This window comes from Protopterus annectens, chromosome 6.part0, assembly GCF_019279795.1.
Source record: "Protopterus annectens isolate FY-2018-M chromosome 6.part0, PAN1.0, whole genome shotgun sequence".
Classification (NCBI taxonomy): Eukaryota; Metazoa; Chordata; order Ceratodontiformes; family Protopteridae; genus Protopterus; species Protopterus annectens.
This window is the reverse complement of record NC_056737.1, coordinates 603,444,196-603,465,747: the sequence shown is the minus strand read 5'-3', so window position 1 is coordinate 603,465,747 and position 21,552 is coordinate 603,444,196.

Genomic DNA, 21,552 nt, shown 5'->3' with positions numbered 1-21,552 from the left:
TGGTGCTAGATTAATATCTGTGAGAGCATATTTGTTAGGGAGGAGAGAGTAAAAGCTGGCCAGCAGGATGTCAGTGGAGGAGGGTTTACCGACTATAAGTTTATTGGTTACAAACTAGGACATTGAAGCACTTATCATCAGACTAGTCACTATGCAGGCTAAAATATACACAGAAGACTGGATGCCTCCACCACTTACTTAAAGCACAAGGCCAGAGGTGGTACACAGTTTGTCCCAATTAAATGGTGCTTGGATTGAATGGACAGACTGCCTATTTGGATAAGACTGCTGTGTGTAAACTTCCAGTAAACCTGTTGAAAAAAAAAAAGAGAAAAACGATGTATTCAGGGTTCAGTAGAAATACAGTTAAATTACTATGGGATGAATTATATGCAATGGAACACTGCCACCAGTAAAGGCACTGAAACTGTACATGGTTTCTTAATAAATATGGAAATTAAGCTCTGTGATAAAGTTAACAACACATCTTCGGAAGGAAACAACAGTACACAGTTTGTCCCAATTAAATGGTGCTTGGATTGAATGGACTCAGATTGCCTATTTGGATAAGCCTGCTGTGTGTAAACTTCCAGTAAACCTGTTGAAAAAAAAAAAAAAAAGAGAAAAACGATGTATTCAGGGTTCAGTAGAAATACAGTTAAATTACTATGGGATGAATTATATGCAATGGAACACTGCCACCAGTAAAGGCACTGAAACTGTACATGGTTTCTTAATAAATATGGAAATTAAGCTCTGTGATAAAGTTGCTGTGATGGGGCCACTTGGCTTGCCACCTTAAACAACACATCTTCAGAAGGAAACAACAGTACTGTTTTGTTTACACCGTTGCAAATCAAGGACATTAATATTTCAAAAATCAGGTTTTTAGCAGCAGAGCAACAAAAGTACACTGAACAATTAAGGATAAGACAGGAAACATTTGCAAAAATAGCTCCAAACCTCATAAGCACTTAAGCGTTTACTTTAACTTATATTCCAGAAAACTCTTTGACTGTGAAAGGGCTTGATAGTGTTATGAGATTTCTATAGTTTAGTTAACCTTTATAGCTTATTTAACACCAGTAGTAAAGAGTTACAGTAATAAACATTGGCATTCTGCCCTTAGGAAACAGCAAAGATATGATGACAAATATTGGACAACATTAAAATTGTGTACAAAAATCAACTAAAGTACAAACAATGGTTGCAAGTCATACTTAGACTGTACAAGTGCAGGTAGAGATTAGCTTCAGCAACAATGGCTACAAAGTGCCAGTTAGCTAAACACAAACCAAATGGTAAAGTAAGTCTAATTATAAACTTTAACCATTCAGTTCTCTTTTATCACTTACCCTGTAACTCCCTTACACCCTGCTAGAGAAAGAGAGAAGGAAGGAATGAATGATGAGAGAGTGATGTATAAAGCACAAAAGAGGGTGGAGCAGTAGAAAGAGGATACTTTTAAATTACCCCAGAAACAAGCAACCAACAGACTGTGTAATTAGCCTTGGTTATGCAACAGACTGTGTAATTAGCCTTGGTTACCCCCATCCCCCACCCCCAATGTTCAGCAAAACAATTAGAATGCATACTTCAGCTTTGGAAAAATATTGGCTGAGAACTCAAAAGTGGTTACACAAGAAAAGAAATAAACTTAAGGACCACTAAAAACATTGACTTGAGCACAGTTAATGGATAAAGTACCAATGGAACTGCTGTGATCTAAGAAAATGGAACTATTATATGGGCAAAGTTATTTGTTTTAGGCTGACATAATACTTATAGTTTACATACAAAAAATAGCCCACAGACTGGTGTTCAAACTGCAGACTTCACTGTTACGTACATATCTATTTGCTTGCAGGGACACATACAGAAAAATAAAAGCATACTAAAGAGATAGTGAAGTGCACTGAGTTGATGTTGACTGTGCCCAAATACTAGTTCAGAGCTGAAATTATTTTAATAACTGTCTCAGACAAGGTGAAATAAGAAAGGAAGGGGGGAGACCAAGGGTGACTTCTTGAAGGCATGCAAGTCCACTAAAGACAGAAAGAGATTTTGTATTAGAATAGAACCCCACCAGATGCGCAGTAGCAAGGACTGCCCAAACCCCACCCAACACCATGCGCATGACGTTTATTGTTAGTGTATGTATGAATAAACATAAAAAGACCTCCATCAACAAAATGAATATTCAAAGCAGTGACTTCTGAACATACAGAGAGAAACAAGGTAGTAGAAAAGCTGTCAGTCTTAAGTACATAAAAAACAATGAATGTAATGCAATACATTCAAAATAGTATGAGGTAGTAGAAAAGCTGTCAGTGTTAAGTACATAAAAAAATGAAGGGAATGCAATACGTTCTAAATAGTACAGTTTCATATTTATTTACCATGTATTTCTAGCATCGTATCTGTGCATCAGCTAAATATTATTTATTATGCATTTAGTTAATTGTTCAAGCAAGCTGCCCCCCTGCAAAAGTGGTTACTATACAAAACTATACCAAAAAAAAAATGATTTTGGCAAAATAACTTTTGCTGTATTTGTACACCTTTTATATAGTTATATTACTATGTCTCCTGGGAATAATTACAAACACAATTTAGTTGAGTCTTTTCATGTCATGTACGGGAACATTGTAAAAAAAATCCTTCACAAAAAATTAGAAAACTTTACAGAGAGATAGGAGGTTGCTGCATGAGTATGTTATGAGGTGTCACATATCCAGTGTGACAGGCCTGGTTATTTTAAGCTTTTAATTTTCTTTTTTCACCTTTAACATTATCTCAAGGTCTGGTTGAAACATATTGCATTGCTACTGGAAGAGTGCAAGAGTGTCAACTTATTTACACTGCATAAATACTGACTTTGTATCCAGCTATGAATTGAGGTTGTCCTTATATGTTCTAATAAAAGGACAAACAGAATCACTCCCCCAGAATGACCGTTTTTTTTTTCAGAACGGCACAGTATGATCACATAATGAATATTCATAATGTCACTTGCAAATCTGCATGGCTTGTCAACCAGCCATGATTACCATGCCACATAACATAGACTTGCCCTGTCAATCAGTTTGGGCACACCCATTTCTGTGCAGAAATGCTGGGGGGTACTGTTCTAATACAAAGCCTAGAAAGATATAAATAATGGGAGTAAGAAGTCTAGAAGTGAAGAAAAATATAAGAAAGAAATAGAGTAGTAGGAGTAAATGTCAGTGACTATTGGGGAGGAGAGAGTAAACGTAGACCAGCAGGATGTCAGTGGAGGAGGGTTTACAGACTATAAGGCTATGGTTACAAACTAGGACATTGAAGCACTTGTCTTCATACTAATCACTATGCAGGTTAAAATATACACAGAAGACTGGATGCCTCCACCACTTACTTAAAGCACAAGGCCAGAGGTGGTACACAGTTTATCCTAATTAAATGGTGGTTGGATTGAATGGACTCAGACTGCCTATTTGGATAAGCCTGCTGTGTGTAAACTTAAGTTTCCAGTGAACCTGTTGAAAAAAGAGAAAAAAAAGATGTATTTAGGGTTCAGTAGAAATCCAATTAAATTACTATGGGGTGAGTTATATACAATGGAACACTGCCATCAGTAAATTTAGAGAAACTGTAAGTGGTTTCTTAATAAATAATGAAATTAAGTTCTCTAATACAGTTGCTGTGATGGGGCCACTTGGCTTACCACATTAAACAACACATCATCGGAAGGAAATAACAGTACTATTTTGTTAACACCTTTACAAATTAAGGACATTAATCTTTCAAAAAGCAACTTTTTAGCACCAGAACTACAAAACAAGACTAAACAATTAAGGATAAGACAGGAACAATTTGCAAAAATAGCTCTAAACTGCATAAGCTCTAATAGAACAGAAGTTTTAACAAGCACTTTCTTTAACTTACATTCCAACAAATAGTTTTTTTGACATTGAAAGGACTTGATAGTGCTATAAGATCTCTATTGTTTAAATAACCTTTCTAGCTTATTTAACACCAGTTATAAAGAGTTGTGGTAATAAAATAAACATTCAGTCCTTATAAAACAGTGGAATTACGATGACAAATATTGGGCACCTTTACAATTGCTGACACAAATCAACTAAAGTGCAAACCATGTTTGCAAGTTATACTTAGAAGGTACAAAATTGCAGGTAGAAATTAGCTTCAGCGAACAGGTGTGTAGAAAGTTTTTTCAATTTGTACTATAAGGTTTGGTACTGCTACCTCCAATGCATCCATGCTGCCCCAACAAAATTCAGTCTTCTGAGACATCCACAGTGAGTCTTAACTAGCGTTTAGTAGCAGTGATTCACTGCAACAAGCCCTGTACCACATCAAGTTAGTCAGTTACACACACACACAAACAGACACACACAAATGCATGTTAACACAAATCTAGTTATTCCAGCAACTTTTTCAATATTGGTCTTATAAGTGTAGAATCTATGCCCATTTTTGGGTCTTTGTCCAGATTTCATATTCTTCAGAAAATAAATGCCAACACAGAGACAGTTATTCCTGCAACTTTCTAAGTGTGTATGAGCAATATTTAAAATCTGTCCCTAATTTTGGGTTCTCTCTCTCCCCCCCCCTCTCTCTCTCACACACACACACACACACACACACACACACACACACACACACACACACACACACACACGGTAACACAGATCCATTTATTCCAGTAACCACACACACAGACACACACACACAGACACACACACACACACACACACACACACACACACACACACACACACACACACACACACACAGACACACACACACATACACACACATACATACACACACACACACACACACACACACACACACTCTGCAAATTCATGCTAATACAGATTCAGTTATTTCCAACAACTTTATAAGAGTAATATTTAAAATCTGTTCCCATTATTGGGTCTTTGCTTACACACACACACACACACACACACACACACACACACACACACACACACACACACACACACACACACACACACACACTGAATATTAAATAATTACAGTTATTCCATCAACTTTCTAAGTTTATAAGCACAATATTTAAAATCTGTCCCTTATTTTAGCTCTTGTCTCTCACACATACTCAGAAAATACATGCTAAAAGAGATCCAGTTATTCAGCAACTTTTTAAGTTTATAAGAACAATATAGAAAGTCAGTCCCTATTTTTGGATGTTTGTTCACACACATATACACACAGACACACACACATACACACACAAACACACACACACACACACATGCACACACGCACACACACACACACACACGCACACACACACACACACACACACACACACACACACTTACTATTCTCTGATTGTTACCTGATTAACCCACACCACACACAACAAAACAAACTCCTCGTCTGTCTGACCGGTTTGTCTTCAATTCAAGTGCACCTGACAGATGCAGTGATCGAGGTAAGCAATGTAGCACTAGGAACTGCACCAAGATGGAAACATGCACACAGCAGTAGCATGCACCCAGCTAAATTTCAGGAGGCTATGTATATACAGGGTGCACACAGACACAAAACACAGTGACTCACTCATACTCAAAGTGTTTATTGCAGGCATTAAGACATACTGCACTGGCAATTCTTCCTCAGAAAAGAAAAATATCCTAGGCTGCTACTCCTTGTGTTATGGATGGACAACTCCATGACCAGATTAAGTTGCTGTCTTCATACGATCAATTCGGAACTTCTCAGTTGCCAGCAACATAAGAAATGAAAGGGAAAAATGAATTCACTGCAGCTGTATTTAACAGGAATTAAGAGCCTATCAAATACGCCTGCAGCTAATAATAATCAAGTAAAATAAATAAATAAATAAATAATTCTTGTAGGCCAGTCAGGTCACTATCCCCTCTTCCCCCGTGCTTGCAAGTCAGTCAGTCAATAAGCTTTTCAGTTGGGACTGGAGAGGGGAGGAATTTTAGGACATTTTTTAATTTTTCTCTTGTCATTTTTACTACCCCCTGGCTAACCAGGTGTATGCTATAGTGTACATAGCAAATGCCTCCTAGCATCCTTGTCAGCAACAATGGCTACAAAGCACCAATTAGCTAAACACAAACCGATTGGTAAAGTAAGTCTAATTATAAACTTTAACCATTCAGTTCTCTTTTATCACTAACCCTGTAACTTCCTTGCACCTTGCTAGAGAAAGAGAGAAGGAAGGAAGAATGATGAGAGAGTGAGGTATAAAGCACAAAAGAGGGTGGAGCAGTAGAAATAGGATACATGTGAGTTTCAGTGATCACTATGTAGAAGTGTACAAACATTTAAGCAAATGCGTAAACTCTGCTGTACCTGACAGGATCAAAACCAGGTCTTCCCATAAAAATAAGCCACCACGGTAGACTTTGAGTATAAACAGATTATGAACAAAAAAGGCAAGTCGATGGATGAAACTGTGTAGCAAATCAAAGAGTATAAAGCACAAGGAACAAAACTGCAAATATCGTATACACAATTGAAGACTTTTAATAGTGGTAAGTGCTTTCACAGCAAAGATGCTGCTTCATCAGACCATTCATTCAATGTAAATTTACTTGACAATATAAGTAAAATTTTAAAACCAAACCGCAAATCAAAAATTAAATTAAGATCACATGATCACTATGCTCTGATATAATGTAGCCAACTAGACGTCAATTTAAAGAAACAGTGTTACAATATTTCATTCACATAATACCTAAAATGTATAAAGGCAAACTAAAACCTAAAAAAAATCAAAATTCATCATCTTCTTAGATCACATAGCTTCAAAACTGGTTTTAAACACATTTTATCATTCAATCCTTTCCCCCTGTCATCCTGCAATTTAATTATACAGCGTAACTACCTTTCTTCCATTCTACTCAAATGATCACCCATCCTGGCTCCAAAATCAAGTTTCTCAATTACCATAAAGGTAAAAGTATGTGAAGTTCCCATTCAGGATACACACCGGGCCAGGGCATTATTCTCATCATTTTGCCTAATGTCTCTGACATGCTCTCTAATCTTTTCTTTAAATGTTCTGTTTGTCTTTACTACATAGAAGGATGCATATTTTTTGCACTGGGCTAGATAAACTACATGTCTTGTATTACAATCAGCAGTCAAATTAACAGCAAAATGCGTACCAAACGATGGATGTATAAACATTCCTTCTGGATTGATGTAACTACAAAAACTGCATGTGCGGCAGGGAAAGGTACCTCTCGAATGTGGTTCTACAATATCTACACGCTTGTTATGACATAGTATCTTTAAATTCTTGTTGTTTTTATATCTATAATGAGGTCTATTGCTAACAAGTGACTGTATTTTGCCATCAGTAGTTAAAATATGCCAATTGCTTTCAATGGCACTACAAATCATAGCTACGTTAATAAAATAAAATAAAGATACCTGTAGCTTGGTATTCCAACTATTATTATTATTATTATTATTATTATTATTATGATTATTATTATTACCAGTGTCGATACAATATAGCAGAAGCCTGGCTAGAAAAATAAGATTGAGCTGAACTATCTCTCAACGAAGGGATATCAATTAACATGATCACCACTTCTTTTTCACTATAACCTCTCTGTACGAATTCACTTTTTAACTTACCAATATCCCTATTAAAACCAGCTTGCTCACTGTTAAGTCTCAAAATCCTGATTCTTTGGTTCCTAGCTATGTTTTTATAAACAAACTGTGGATGCACACTTTGTCTATGCAGGATAGTATTCCTGCGACATTCTTTTCTAAATAAACTAGTGATGAATTCATCATTACCATTCTTAATTATTTTAACATTTAAAAAGTCTATAGCTTCAAAAGAACTCTTCACTGTAAATTTAAAAAAAATTTGTGGTAGTTTGCAAATAATGTACAGATTTATATAAGCATTCTTCAGTCTCCCTCTATAACAAAGCACATCGAACAAACCATTTATAAAAACAAATATAAGGAAATAAATTCACCAGTCCATAGACTTATTGATGCTCCCAGTATGCTAGCACAATATTGGCATAGCTATTGGTGCATGGTGTCCCCATAACTATGCCTAATCGTTGCCAATATTATTTTCCAGCATACAAAAACACATTGTGCTCTATAATGAAGTCAACAAACAAACTAATGACATCAATCTCTCTGTTATTCTATTCAAACTACCATCATTATACAAAAACTCTCATGAATTTAATTCCAGTAGAATTGGGAATAACTGTAAAAAGAGAAGAAATATCTACTGTCACTAGTATAATTTTTGATCTATAAGTACAAGCATCAACAAAAAGATATAGATCATTCAAAAGCTGTTTGATATCTTTCAACACAGTTAATGTTCTATCAAGAACAGGCCTCAGTTTGGAATTAACATATATTGAAATGGGTTCCGTCACCCACCCCCGACCAGACACTATTCGTGTAAATGGGGGTGAAGTGGGCTCTTTATGGATTTTTGATAAACCATTACAAGTTGGAACCAATGGATCCTCCACTTGTAAATACTTATGCAAATCATATGTAATGTCCCGTCCAAGTAAACAATCATATAATGTAGATTGCACTGTTCTAATAAGCTGTTCAACTTTCTCATTACTAAATTTCTTGATATATATTAACATCATTTAAATGTGTAAGAATACTGGTATCATAAAAATCCCTATTCATTATGACTACATTGCCTCCTTTGTCAGTGGGGTGAATAGAGATAGTGGGTGTCATTCTACAGAGTCCATATAGCTTCATATTCAGACTTAGGCAAATTACAAAAATTTTTACTATGATAAATATTCATGTGTTTACCTAATAAATCCTGTTCACATACATTGCAGAACACCTCAAGAAGTGGTGATAAACCACAATTAAATACACTTGTTTTTTTTTTTAAGTCTCTTGACAGCTATTAAAGGGGAATATATTTCTAAATATAATTTTGTGAGCAAACAATCTAATGTCCAACAGTCTGACTGCAGACAGCTTTAGCAGCAGGAATGAAAGTCAAACCTCTTTTGAGGACACTTCTCTCACTATCAGTCAAGGTCCGATTAGAGATGTTCTAAATCAAGCTTGTGGGATCTGTTCCCACATCTGTTTGATATTGTGACTGCTCTGATGGACTGGAGAATGTTTTCTCCATTTCCTTCCTTGACTTAGTGAACGATTCCTCTTGCTGAGTACCTTTGTATGCATAGGAAAAGGGAAGCTGATGAATTTGAAACTTTCCTGCATACATCTGGCTGATTACTGTTGTCATTAATCTTTGGGGAGCTAATAGCTGTATTAGAGCGTGCACTAAGCAAAATGGGGTTAGTATCTGTGGCTGCTGTAATGTTAACGTTGTCCTGCAAACTGGATGCAGCAGCCCCCATATTCATTCTGCCACCAGTCTTAAGCCAGGAAAAAAACTTAGCTGCACTTAAGTCACATAAGTCCATCTCAAGCTACCACTGCTTCTGGTTCTGAAGTCTCAGCTCATAGGCTAAAATGTGTCCATTAACCTCAGATAAGGTTGGATTAATCAGAGATGGTGGATAACTATCAAGCAGTCACTGGTAAAGTTGATTAATTACCTCTATTGGCGACAAATCCTTGAGTCTAAAGAATTTGATTAAAAGTTTGATGTAGTCAAAACTAGCTTCCAGATTGATAGCTCATTATTTTTCAGCAGGTATGGGAAGGTGTCTCCATAAGTAGGCATTTTATTGTTTCTTAGATCGTTCGGTATGGCTCTAAAGTGAAGGCATGCCTCCAGATGGAGATGCTGTCACTGCATACATATAAATTTGAATAACTCATCCTCAAGGTCTCTGATATCATTATTGAAAGATTCAAGATCAATACCTGTTGTTTCAACACAGGAATATTTTCTTCCAACTTTATATTTCAACAGCGGGTTTGCATCAGTAAACTTTAACTTTGGTAGTACTCCTGCTTCATTGGTTGCAATTGAGTTGAATTCCAACTCAGTTCAGCCATGCTCCACAACAAAACAAAAGGCAATAAATTAACAAAAAGGGCAAGTGGATGGATGAAATGGTGTAGCAAACCAAGAAATATAAAGCACAAAAAACAAAATTTAAACACCTTATACACAGCTTAAGACTTTTAATAGTGGTAAGCACTTTCACAGCAAAGATGCTGCTTCATCAGACCATTCATGCAACGTAAATTTACTTGACAATATAAGTAAAATTTTAAAACCAAGCTGCAAATCAAAAATTAAATTAAGATCACATGATCACTTTGCTCTGATACAATGTAGCCAACTTGATGTAAATTAAAAAAAGAAACAGTGTTACAATATTTCATTCACATAATGCCTAAAATTTATAAAGGCAAACTAAAGCCTAAGAAATCAAAATTCATCACCTTCTTAGATCATGTAGTTTCAAAACTGGTTTTAAACAAATTTTATCATTCAATACTTCCCCCCTTGTCAGCCTGCAATCTAATTATCCATCATAACTCCCTTTCTTCCATTCTACTCAAATGATTGTCCATCCAGGCTCAAAAATCAAGTTTCTCAATTGCCATAAAGGCAAAATTATGTGAAGCTCCCATTTGGGATACATGCCAGTCTAGGGCATTACTTCATTGTTTTGCCTAATGTGTCTGCCATGCTCTTTAATCCTTTCTTTAAATGTTCTGTTCACCTTTCCTACATAGATGGATGCACATTGTTTGCCCTTATTTTTCTAGCCAGGATTCTGTTATATTTTCATCCAATTATTTATTTATTTTTTGCATTTGTTGACCGGGAAAGTCAACTGGGCCTAGGAAGAGCCCATTTTCAGTGGAGGCCTGGGGAGAAAAGCTCCACAATATTACATATAAAGAAATTAAAAACAATTAAATATAATGTTGATTCATGGTAAAGTTGTACACAGAAATTACAAATGTAAACTCAGGAAATATAACAAAGATATCATACAGTAATTGCAAACAAAGGTTTCAGTGTGTTGGAGATAGGATGAGAATATACAGAAGTGATAGTGGAAATGGCAGAGTGTAAAGAAGTTAGTTGTGAGCAGGGAGGAAAGCTGCAAAAATGTAAGGGTAGAGAGCAATAATGTGGGTATATTCCTGTGTATGGGTAGAAGTTGAGAAGTATGGAATCTGGGAGGAAAACAAGTGAAAGTCTGAGTTAGAAATATGAAGCAGGTGACAGACAGAGACAGGGAGGTAATAGACAGGACCGGAGTGGTGGAGAGTATAAAAAGATGGATATAGATTGGGGTTCTAGAGAGAGAAATCAGGTTTTTGGATTTATTGGTGGGGTACATGAGCATAGCCAATGAGAGAGAAGGTGTTCTTTTAGGGAGTTTTTGAAAGATGCAGGATTGCTGATAGTTCTGAGAGATGGGGGAAGATTGTTCCATAACTTGGAGACAGAAAAGAAATACAGCATTTGGCCAGCTGACAGTTTGGGTTTTTCGATAGACAGCAATATTTTGTTTTCAGACCTGAGGTGGCCATTGGGGTGATAATTGTTCAGTATGGATGAGAAGGAAAGGCAGCTTTCAGGTTGGAAGATTAGCTTGTGGGCTGTTGTTAGTTGTAGATAAGTAAGATGGTGAGGAGATTCTAGCCACTTTAGCTGATGCAGTGAGTAGCAGTGGTGTGAGAAGTATTTTGCATTTGTAGTGGATTTGGTGATTTTGTTGTAGCACGAGTCAAGCTTACTTTTTAGAGAGGATTGTAGGTTGGTGAGGATGGGGGCACAGTATAGCAGAGTTGGAAGTAGAAATGATGAGACTAGGGCTTTTTTTGCAGAGAGATTGAGGAAGTAAAAACACAAATAATGCCACTGTGGAAACGGTATAAGGGGAAAACAGTAAATCAATCCAAAACGAAAAAGAAAATTCACTTCACCTACATGACTCAAATCAAGTAAAACCAAGACGTATTTCTTAGGTAAAACCAAGACGTATTTATTAGGTTAGCTCTTTCATGCCTCAACAGACACTTCCTCAGACCATAAAACATATAAAAAGAAGTCATTATATATACATGACATTACTTTCAAATCAACCTATCACAAACAACTAACAATAAAATCATTTAAACACCCTCCTTCCCTTCAAAAAAGGTTTTAAAGGGACAGTGCCGTTCAAACCTGGAAATGTGTCACTATTTAACCCGATGATCCAGTTTGCCTCCCTTTGTTCAAGGGTATTATTTAAGTCTCCTAGTCTCCCATTACTAACAAGCTGTTCCAGTACATTAAATTTAAAATGATGTGAGTCGTTAGTATTCATAATGTGTGTTGCAAGTGCATTGGTTGGTTCACTTTTCCTAATAGCTAATAACTGTTCCCTAACCCTTTCTTTTAACTGTCTTTTTGTTTTACCCACATAAAAACACATACATGACTGACAAGTAGCCAAATATACAACAAAAGTACTCTTGCAGTCTACCATACAATGTATAAAGTACATATAATGGGTCATCGGGTGCTCAAAAACATGGGATGTATCAATAAATATACAAAAATTACATTAGATAGTGATCCAGTTTGCCTCCCTTTGTTCAATTTTCTGATGCATTATACTAGTGATCATGGTTACTTTTGTGAAATTATTAAGAAGCATTGGCCAGTATTATCGTTAGATGATAAGATAGGGCAGGTGGTGGGTTCTACTCCCAGATTTGTTTTTAAGAACAAAAGAAATTTGAAACGTCTATTATGTTATGATGTGAATATACTTTCTACAGAATCTAGTGATGGTTTCATGTCTGTGTGTGGTCAATGTAATTTTTTCATTATAGGTGTTAAAATGGAGTAGATATGGCAGTGGTAGAATGGGGAGCAAGCAGGGGGAAGAACAAAGGAAAAGTAATGCAGGAATGTGCAGGAGGGAAATAACAAAGAACCATAGCTATTCATTTATCAACAATAAAAACTGATCATATGTGCAGAATATAAGTTGAATTTGGACTGTCACCTCCAGAGACAGGGGTGACAACAATGTAATCATGTTGACTAGCCAGCTGGACCAAACCAAGTGTGTCAAGAAGACACGTGTGTGAAATGGAGACCTATGTATGGGATGATCTTTTTTTTTTGTGGGATAGGTGCAGATTTTTTTGTTAATTCAGTAAGAGAGGACTGCTAGGTAAGGGATGTAGGTATGTCTGGATCAGGTAAGTTGGGTAGAGGAGGAAGCAAATGCAAACAAAACAAATAAGACAAGAGACAGGGATGGTGAGGGATGCAAAATGTTGGGGGACACCATGATTAGGGATAGGGAGGGCACAACCCAGGCTTATGCACGTCAAGCTTGGAGATAGTGAGAATCAAGTCCTCACCTGCTGGAGTGTCATCACTGTCCCCTTACTCTGCTGGCAGCTGGAGTGATCGAAATCTTATCCTCCTATGGACCATGAGGGAAAGCAGCCTGTCTATCCAGTATAGTTGTACATCAATGGTGTGGTGGACTACCCTATGCACAAACTCTGGCATCTCCCAATGGGTGATGAAATCATTACCTCCATCACTGCTCCCAGAAGGTACCACTACACCAGCTTCTAGGGATGTACTACCTGAGGGCACAGGTAATGCAGGGACAGCAGAGGCAGTGCTTCCAGGTTGCTCACAGACATGCTGGGCATTGGTGCTGTGAGATAGTGAGATGCTGTAATTCAGTGAGAGATTTTGAGGAGCAGATTATAGTTGAGTCATCTGCATATTGGATGATGGAACTAAGGGTGAGCATTTGATGAAAGTCGGTAACAAATATACTGAACAGGAGGGGACCCAGTATATAGTCCTGGGAAATACCTGTATTAGTAGGAATGAAAGGAGAGGAGTAGTGCAGCCATCTGGTAGATTGCTGTCTGTTGCTGAGGTAGCTGGTAAATCATTGTAGGGTAGGGGAGATAATCTAAGGTTACAGAGTTTGGTAAGCAGTAGTGAGTGAGAAATGGTGTCAAATGCCTTTGATAGATCGAGAAAGAGTGTGGAGACTAGGGGCCAGCATCATGTGCTCTATTAACTGTATCTAAGAAGGAAATAAGGGCAGTTGTAACGACAGTGGTAATACTACTACTACTACTAATAATAATAATAATAATAACAACAGTAGGAATACCGAGCTGCCAGTCTCTTTTATTTTATTCTACTAACTTCGCTATGATTTGTAGTGTCATTGAAAGCAATTGGCATATTTTAACTACTGGTGAAAAATGCAGTCACTTGTTGGCAATAGACCTCATTACAGATATACAAACAACAAGAATTTAAAGAGATTATTATGTTATGACAAGAGTATAGATATTGTAGAACCACATTTGAGAGATACCTTCCCCTGCCACACATGCAGTTTTTATAGTTGCATCAATCCAGAAGGAATGTTTATTTATCCATCATTTGATACGTTTTACTTTTAATTTGACAGCTGATTGTAATACAAGACGTGTAGTTTATTTAGCCCAGTGCAAACAATGCACAAAGTCTATCTTGACCTTGCCAAGGCTTTTAACACAATCCCTCACTCTTGCATTCTTGAGAAACTCTCCCAGGTGAGGATTAACCCTTATGTTACTAGATGCGTAGGCAACTACCTCTCCGACAGAATACCCTCTGTCAAAATTGGTGACTGCACATCAACCAGTAGACCCATCACCAGTAGAATACCACAGGGGACTGTGCTGGGCCCCTTACTGTTTGGCATCTATTTCTGAGAAGTCCAGGCCAAAGTAGATGTCCTCTGGCTCACCGAGTTCACTGATGATTGCAAACTGGGAGCAATCACTGAGTCCCCCAACAATGTCAACATATTACAAGAAGAAGTAACACAAATAATTGATTGGCCAAAGCCATGGTCTAAAACTGAAGCCTTTGTTGATTCATCTGTAGATGAAGTCATGATTAAAAGACAGAACAATGTATATGTGTTTATTTTAATGCCACAGTTGACAACCCCAAGTAGGCTGGGGGAGTCATCATTTAATGGAGGGGCCCAAAGTAATGACTTGAATAAGTGGAACTGTTTTGGCTCTGATTGATAAGTACAAGAGTTCCTTTATCACCACTTTTTCTTTAGATCAAGCAGAGGTTAGAGGAATAATTATGAAAAACTGGGTAATTATTAGGGAAGATCATGTGTTGGCTAGCAAGTTAGGAGACAAGCCAACAATACTTTTCAGGAGAGGTAAAAACTTAAAAGATTTCCTGGAAATGCCTGTTATTTCTTCTTCAGACAATCAAGATTTTAATATGAAAAGATATGGGTTTTGGAGAGCTTGCCCCTATATAAAATGTACCCAGGCATTTATTATCAATTGCAAGATGTAGCAAATGCAAGGTAATTATAACTGCAATACAAAAAGAGTGGTGTATGCAGCCCTGTGTGAGTCTTGCACCACTTTTTATATGGGCAGGATAGAAAAGGTGTTAAAAGATAGCATAAGGGAACATTTGTATGCTATTTCCAAAGCACAAGAAGCAACTGTTTTGGCTAGGTACATTAAGTTGCATTCTACACATTGTTTTAAATTTGTTGTTTTGGAGAAGTTGATTGAAAATCCAAGGGGTGGCCCTTTGGGGTTGCAGATGAATGAAAAGGAACTGCTGTGGCAGTTGAAATGTAATGCAAGTGTGAGTGCAGGCTTAAATGAGTGCTGATATCTGTTGAGCCAGTTTTAAATCTTAAAGCTTTTCAGAGATGAGTGTTATGTGTATATATATATATATATATATATATATATATATATATATATATATATATATATATATTTTTTTTTTTTGTTAATAATTGCTTTAATGGCTGTTTAGTTACTTTTCATCTGTTTTTCATCTTTTCTAAGCATGTTTTAAGTGGTTCTGTTAGTACTATGTGATGCAGTACACAATGCTTACAATTGTGTGAGGGCTCTTTAAATGTTATACATTGGAAGTCACATGATGAAGGGATGTGTTTTAAATATGGTGGAGTATTCAAATGTATTTCATCTGATGAAGTGTGTTTATCACAGATGAAAGCGCTAATTGTGGTCGTTTTAGTGAATAAAGTTGGACTAGCTGCCATTTATGGGTCCTGCAGCTTTCTTTGTGGATTTTACAGTTTGCTGTTGGTCCTTTATGAAACTTGCCACAGCCCATCCCCCACAAATGAAACAGTCCCTAGGAGACAGCAGTAAGGCACTGAAATAGCTAACAAAAATAGCTTCATTTTTTTTAACCTTTTCCAAGTATACAACAAGAATATGGGAAGGTGCAGGACTGCTGTTTTTCCAAAACTAATGTGATTGAACTAATATCTCAACAGATTCTCCTTCTTCCATATCCCAACTTCTTTTCTCAAGAATTTTGGACAAAGCCAAAAATAATGGTGAACAAAGACCACAATCAGTGACAATTTTTAAATATTACCCTAGTTCACTTATAAGATGCCGCGGTGGTAAGGCAGTAGCATTGTTACCTCACAGCAAGAGGTTCTCCCATTCGATTCTCGGCGTGGCTTGGGAGTGCCTTCTGTGTGGAGTCTGCATGTCCTCCCCGTGGTTGGGTAGCATTCGAAAGACATGCATGCGTAAATGGACATGCCTTTGTTGAAGGTTGGGCGTCAAGCTGGCACCTCAGCATTTCGTAAAAATCTACTGCCAATCATTAGCAGACTGGAGTTCCGCTGTGGCGACCCCTTACCAGGAAAAAGCCGAAAGACAAACAACAACCCTAGTTCACTTATAAAGTTAACATAACAACACTTTTGCATCAACATGCATTTTGAACAATAAAAAGTATGAAACTAATGACTGGCATTACTGACTTACGACAGTCCTCAGTGACTTACCAGGAAGTGAAAAAATTCTATGAAACATTACAAAAATATGAGGCATTAACCAGGGGTGTAGCCTGGAATTTACAGTGTGCACACCCAAGCTGTATTGCACCATCCCCCTCTCTAGCAGGTATAGGTTACGAAACAGAACTAAATTACATTGTTACAAATATATTGCACCCCCATAAAATGCATAGGCCATGAGATGGCACTTCAGTAAATTATCTGTTTTGGCCATATCTCTCAGGCTGCATTTTGGTTACACTGTTGCACTGCAACAAGTCTCTGTAGAAAAGCCAGAAGACTTCACTTATAAAGCAATTCTGTGGCAAGCCTTTACACCATATCATGGCTGCCAGTCTCACAGAAGTTCATTAACATCAGTGCTAGCATTCAGCACTAAGTGCCCGTGCCAAATAATAACTGATCCTAGAGTATCAACCACACCAGCACCAGTGTTTGGCACCAAGCCTGTGTGCCACATTAGGGAATCTAGTTTACGAGGTCCATTCATACAAGCAACAATATGTAGCACTGACAAGAATCTGTGCCACAATATGGAAAAGGATCTTCATATTAGCATTCATCCTCTGCACTCAGGCCAGCACATGCAGTTCACCCTAACACTTTACCCACAGTTAGAGTAACAACATTAGTGCATCTAAACCCACCAGAATTAACACCTCAAATTCATCAACTTTAAAAAGACTTAACTTATTAAAAATATATGATATGATGAGCTCTCAAAATTCAAATGCAAAATGTCTAGTCTGCTTCTAACCTTAGATGTCATGTATACTAGTTAATGTTACACCAGTCTAAGAAGCAGCATAAAGCAAGCTATCGCAATCAACACTAAATATGCCAGGAAACATAAAAATAAACCATCTTCGTGGAATGAAACATTAATAAGCTATATAAAAAAAGGAAGAAATAATTAAATCTGTAATAAATCAAACTCTTTCCACATTAAAGATGTTAGTCAAAAATAAATCAGCAAAAACATGAAAGTTACCTTAAGGAAAACCGTATTGCAACACAGATTAAAACACAAATTTAAATTAGCATCCACAGTCAAAGATAAATAATCCAAATTTATCTATTAAAATTGTTCAGCGTAAGCATAGCCACAGGGTATGTTACTGAGTCATTTAAAATGGCTGTCAATATGGCCCTCCTTAAATGGATCCCTCTTCACATCCCAGGAACTATAGAACCATCAGGCTTATAATTGCAGTTTGTAAAGCATTGCATTGTATTAACCTATTTCATTCTAGTTGATTTGTCAGTTTATTTATTACTGTCAATGGCATTGCATTCTATTAACCTATTTCATATTAGTCAATTTGTCAGCTTATTAGTTAGTTACTTTTAGTTACATATTTGTTACTATGATACTGTTTAATTTAGTTTTTACTTAGATCATTTTTAGTTAGTTATTGTTAGTTTTCTACTACCTAACTTACCAAAGTTTTTGCATTTTAAATCGGTTAACTATTTCTTGTATTGTATTGACTGTAACCTGTTTTCTGGCATTGTATTGCTTGTAATGTCTTTTTTCTTTTGCTCTTTGTAAAGCAGCTTCTCTACCCAGAACTCCACAGAAAGAAGGCCACTGGCCCAGTCGGACATCCCCAGTTAACAAATGTAAAATAAATACATTAATTCATTTACATCTGGTTTCATATGCTTCAAGATGAAAAAATAAACTCTAGACTAACAGTAAGGTTTTGTCAACTGGAGATTGTGGCTATTTGATTTAATAAATATCTTTGAGAAAATCACTGAATCTGTCAAAAGCAGCCATGTAGTTCATACAGTGTACCTGGATTTAACCAAGACTTTTGTTACTGTTTCCCAGCTGATATTCGGAACAAGCTCAAACTCCTAAACACCTACACATATGTTTTAAGACAGAAAGTAAACTGGCTGATAAATAGAATCCATATGGTTAAAATAGCAGGTGCCATCTCAGAAAGCAAAAGGGTGGTTAAAGGCAGTCCTGAGGGCTCAATAGTGGGACCCTTTCTTTTCAAAGTCTACTTGTTGGATTTTCGTATTACTAGCCCAGGCATATTGCTAACAACATTTGCCAATGCCTGCAAGCTGATGTTGGTGTTTACTCAGCAGCTGATACCCAGGTTAAACCTACCCCATTACCACATAGTACAGTACTCATTAACCACTTTCTCACACACCACTGTGCTTACATCTGGAGGACACACTGGCTACCAACTAACTAATGCATTTAATTACAGCCATGCACAAGTACAAGTGCACCTAACTTTAGAACTATATTGCAGCTCCATCCCAAGTTAAAAAAAAAAAGTACCTGAACTTGTGTGTTGTTCTTCAACTTACTCAACATTGTGGAGTACATGAGCGTGACATGTTGACTTTTTTTTTAATTAGCTAAAAGAGTTACCAGTACGCAGAATATGTTGCCAAAGCCAAGAGGTATACTTAGCCGTATAACTGTGTAGTTAAGTTTCAGCCTTCATGACATGATAACTTCCCACTGGACCTTTACACATGGGGCTTCTCATGCAGCATTACCTGCAGGAGGTTAGTTTCATTTCATCTAGGTACAGGCCCACCCTGCTGTACAGAGTGAATGATCATCATGAGGCCCAACTCAAAAAGGACGTTCACACCACTTGCATCACTGGCACAAGCATCACTCATCTAGTCAAAAAAACAAGGTTCCTACTAGAATAAACAAAACAGACTAAGGTGTACTAAAACAAACCACTATAAGCATGGGTGCCACCCCCTTTTTAAAGCTGCTGATCCTGGATAAGGAAATGCACTGCACTGGGCTTTTTGAGTGCCCAACGTTTTTTCCTAAGTCAAGGTTAGCATTCTGCTTCCATTCATGTTTGAGCTACACTGTGTTGTGTTGATTCTGTAAATGATGCATCTTCATGGTTATCGCCTATAGAGTAATGCTGACTAATAAATGCATGTGCGTGTATAACTGTGTCTTATCATATAGTAAAAACAGATGTGCATATCACACATGCACCCACACAGTTTTTTTTCTGATGATAAGCCCATATAAAGGACATGTAGTGTAACCCACTGCAAAAACTTGGAAAACATTTTTGTTATTATTTACAATTCCATACACCCTTCTGAAACTGTACACTACCACTGTGTGAAGCCTTTAACAATTCTGCCATCATCTGGTTTACTGCCACAATATGTTATGAATCTGCTGTCAGACTAATAACTAACTTATTTCTGATTTTTATGTTATGGTTGGTAGTTTAGGCTCATGTTGCCCTTATAGTGTCACTCACAGTGCTTAAACAGGAGTAGAAAATGGTTTTGGAGAGTGGACACAGTAATGTGCTTTCAGCTGTGAACAGATATTAGTTAATAATTTTATGGAAGATATGGTATTCTACTCATACAAAAAACACATGGGGACAATTCACTCAAGGGGAGGTACGGTACTATATATTACATCACCGTGATAATTCCTCATACTGCTGTAGCTTGCATTAAACAAATCCAGGAAGAAAACAACTGACATCTTGAATTTGTGTGTCCTTCATCAGGAAGCTTTTAATTGAGACTATACTTTTTGATTTTCTTGTTTCAATTTTTTAAAAATACCACTTGAGGTATATGCCACCGAAGACTTGCTTATGATTTTCTGTTTCTTGTGCAAATATTTCATTGCATCTTATGGCTATACCACATCAGTCTGGCTTGCAGACAGAACAAGTCTTAAGTTTTTCATTCCTTTTCTGATGCTTGTTGTTGTAGCATCAGTTGAAAGCCAGTCATTCTGGTCATCTCCAAGCATGTCTAACCTGTTCTGATCCTCCACCTATTTTTTAACGGAAGCAGCATTAAATTTATTTAGTTTAAAAAACACTACCTTCATTGAATTAATTTGCTCTGCCGATACTGTATTCTTTTTATTACTAATGCATGATTTCAAAAGTATATTCTGGTGAGGAATTAATTCAGTTTTTATTGTATAATAATTATTGCATAATATATTTTGTATACATATATGTATATATATATATATATATATATATATATATATATATATATATATATACCTCTTTATGTATATATCTCTTTATATAGATAGATTCAAATTTCTCATTGTTTTGTTTTATTCTAGGACTTGACTTTTTTATTACTAATGCTTGATTTAAAAGTATATTCTGGTGAGGAATTAATTCAGTTTTGTTGTATAATAATTATTGCATCTGCCAGTCATGTGTTAGGGAAATCAAGTGTAATTTTTCTTTAATCCTGCTACTTGCCATGACAAAGCCTTTGATACCAAAGTGTGTATTTTACCCATGTGCCAATATTTTTACTGCATACTGTCTCAGCAAATATATTTTTTTTAAATTCTATCGTAATGTATACTGTTAGCGAAACTATTTTTAAAAATATCAGTTTATATTCTGATATTCTTTGGCTTGACCACTTTCACCAGAGGGACAGAGTTGCAACTCCAGGGTTGAATTAACAGTTTGTGCATACATCCACTTTTTACTGAAGGGGTTGCTTGGGTGAATGCTGCATTTTGGTGATTGCACATACTAGGAAATGTTACAAAATGGTCATCTGGGGAAATGTTTCATTTTGGTGATTGTGCATACCTCAATGTTTTACTGAAGGGGTCACTTCGATATATTGTGTTAGTGAGATTTAACATTGCTCAACCATATATTTTGGAAATATTACTGCATTTTTCACT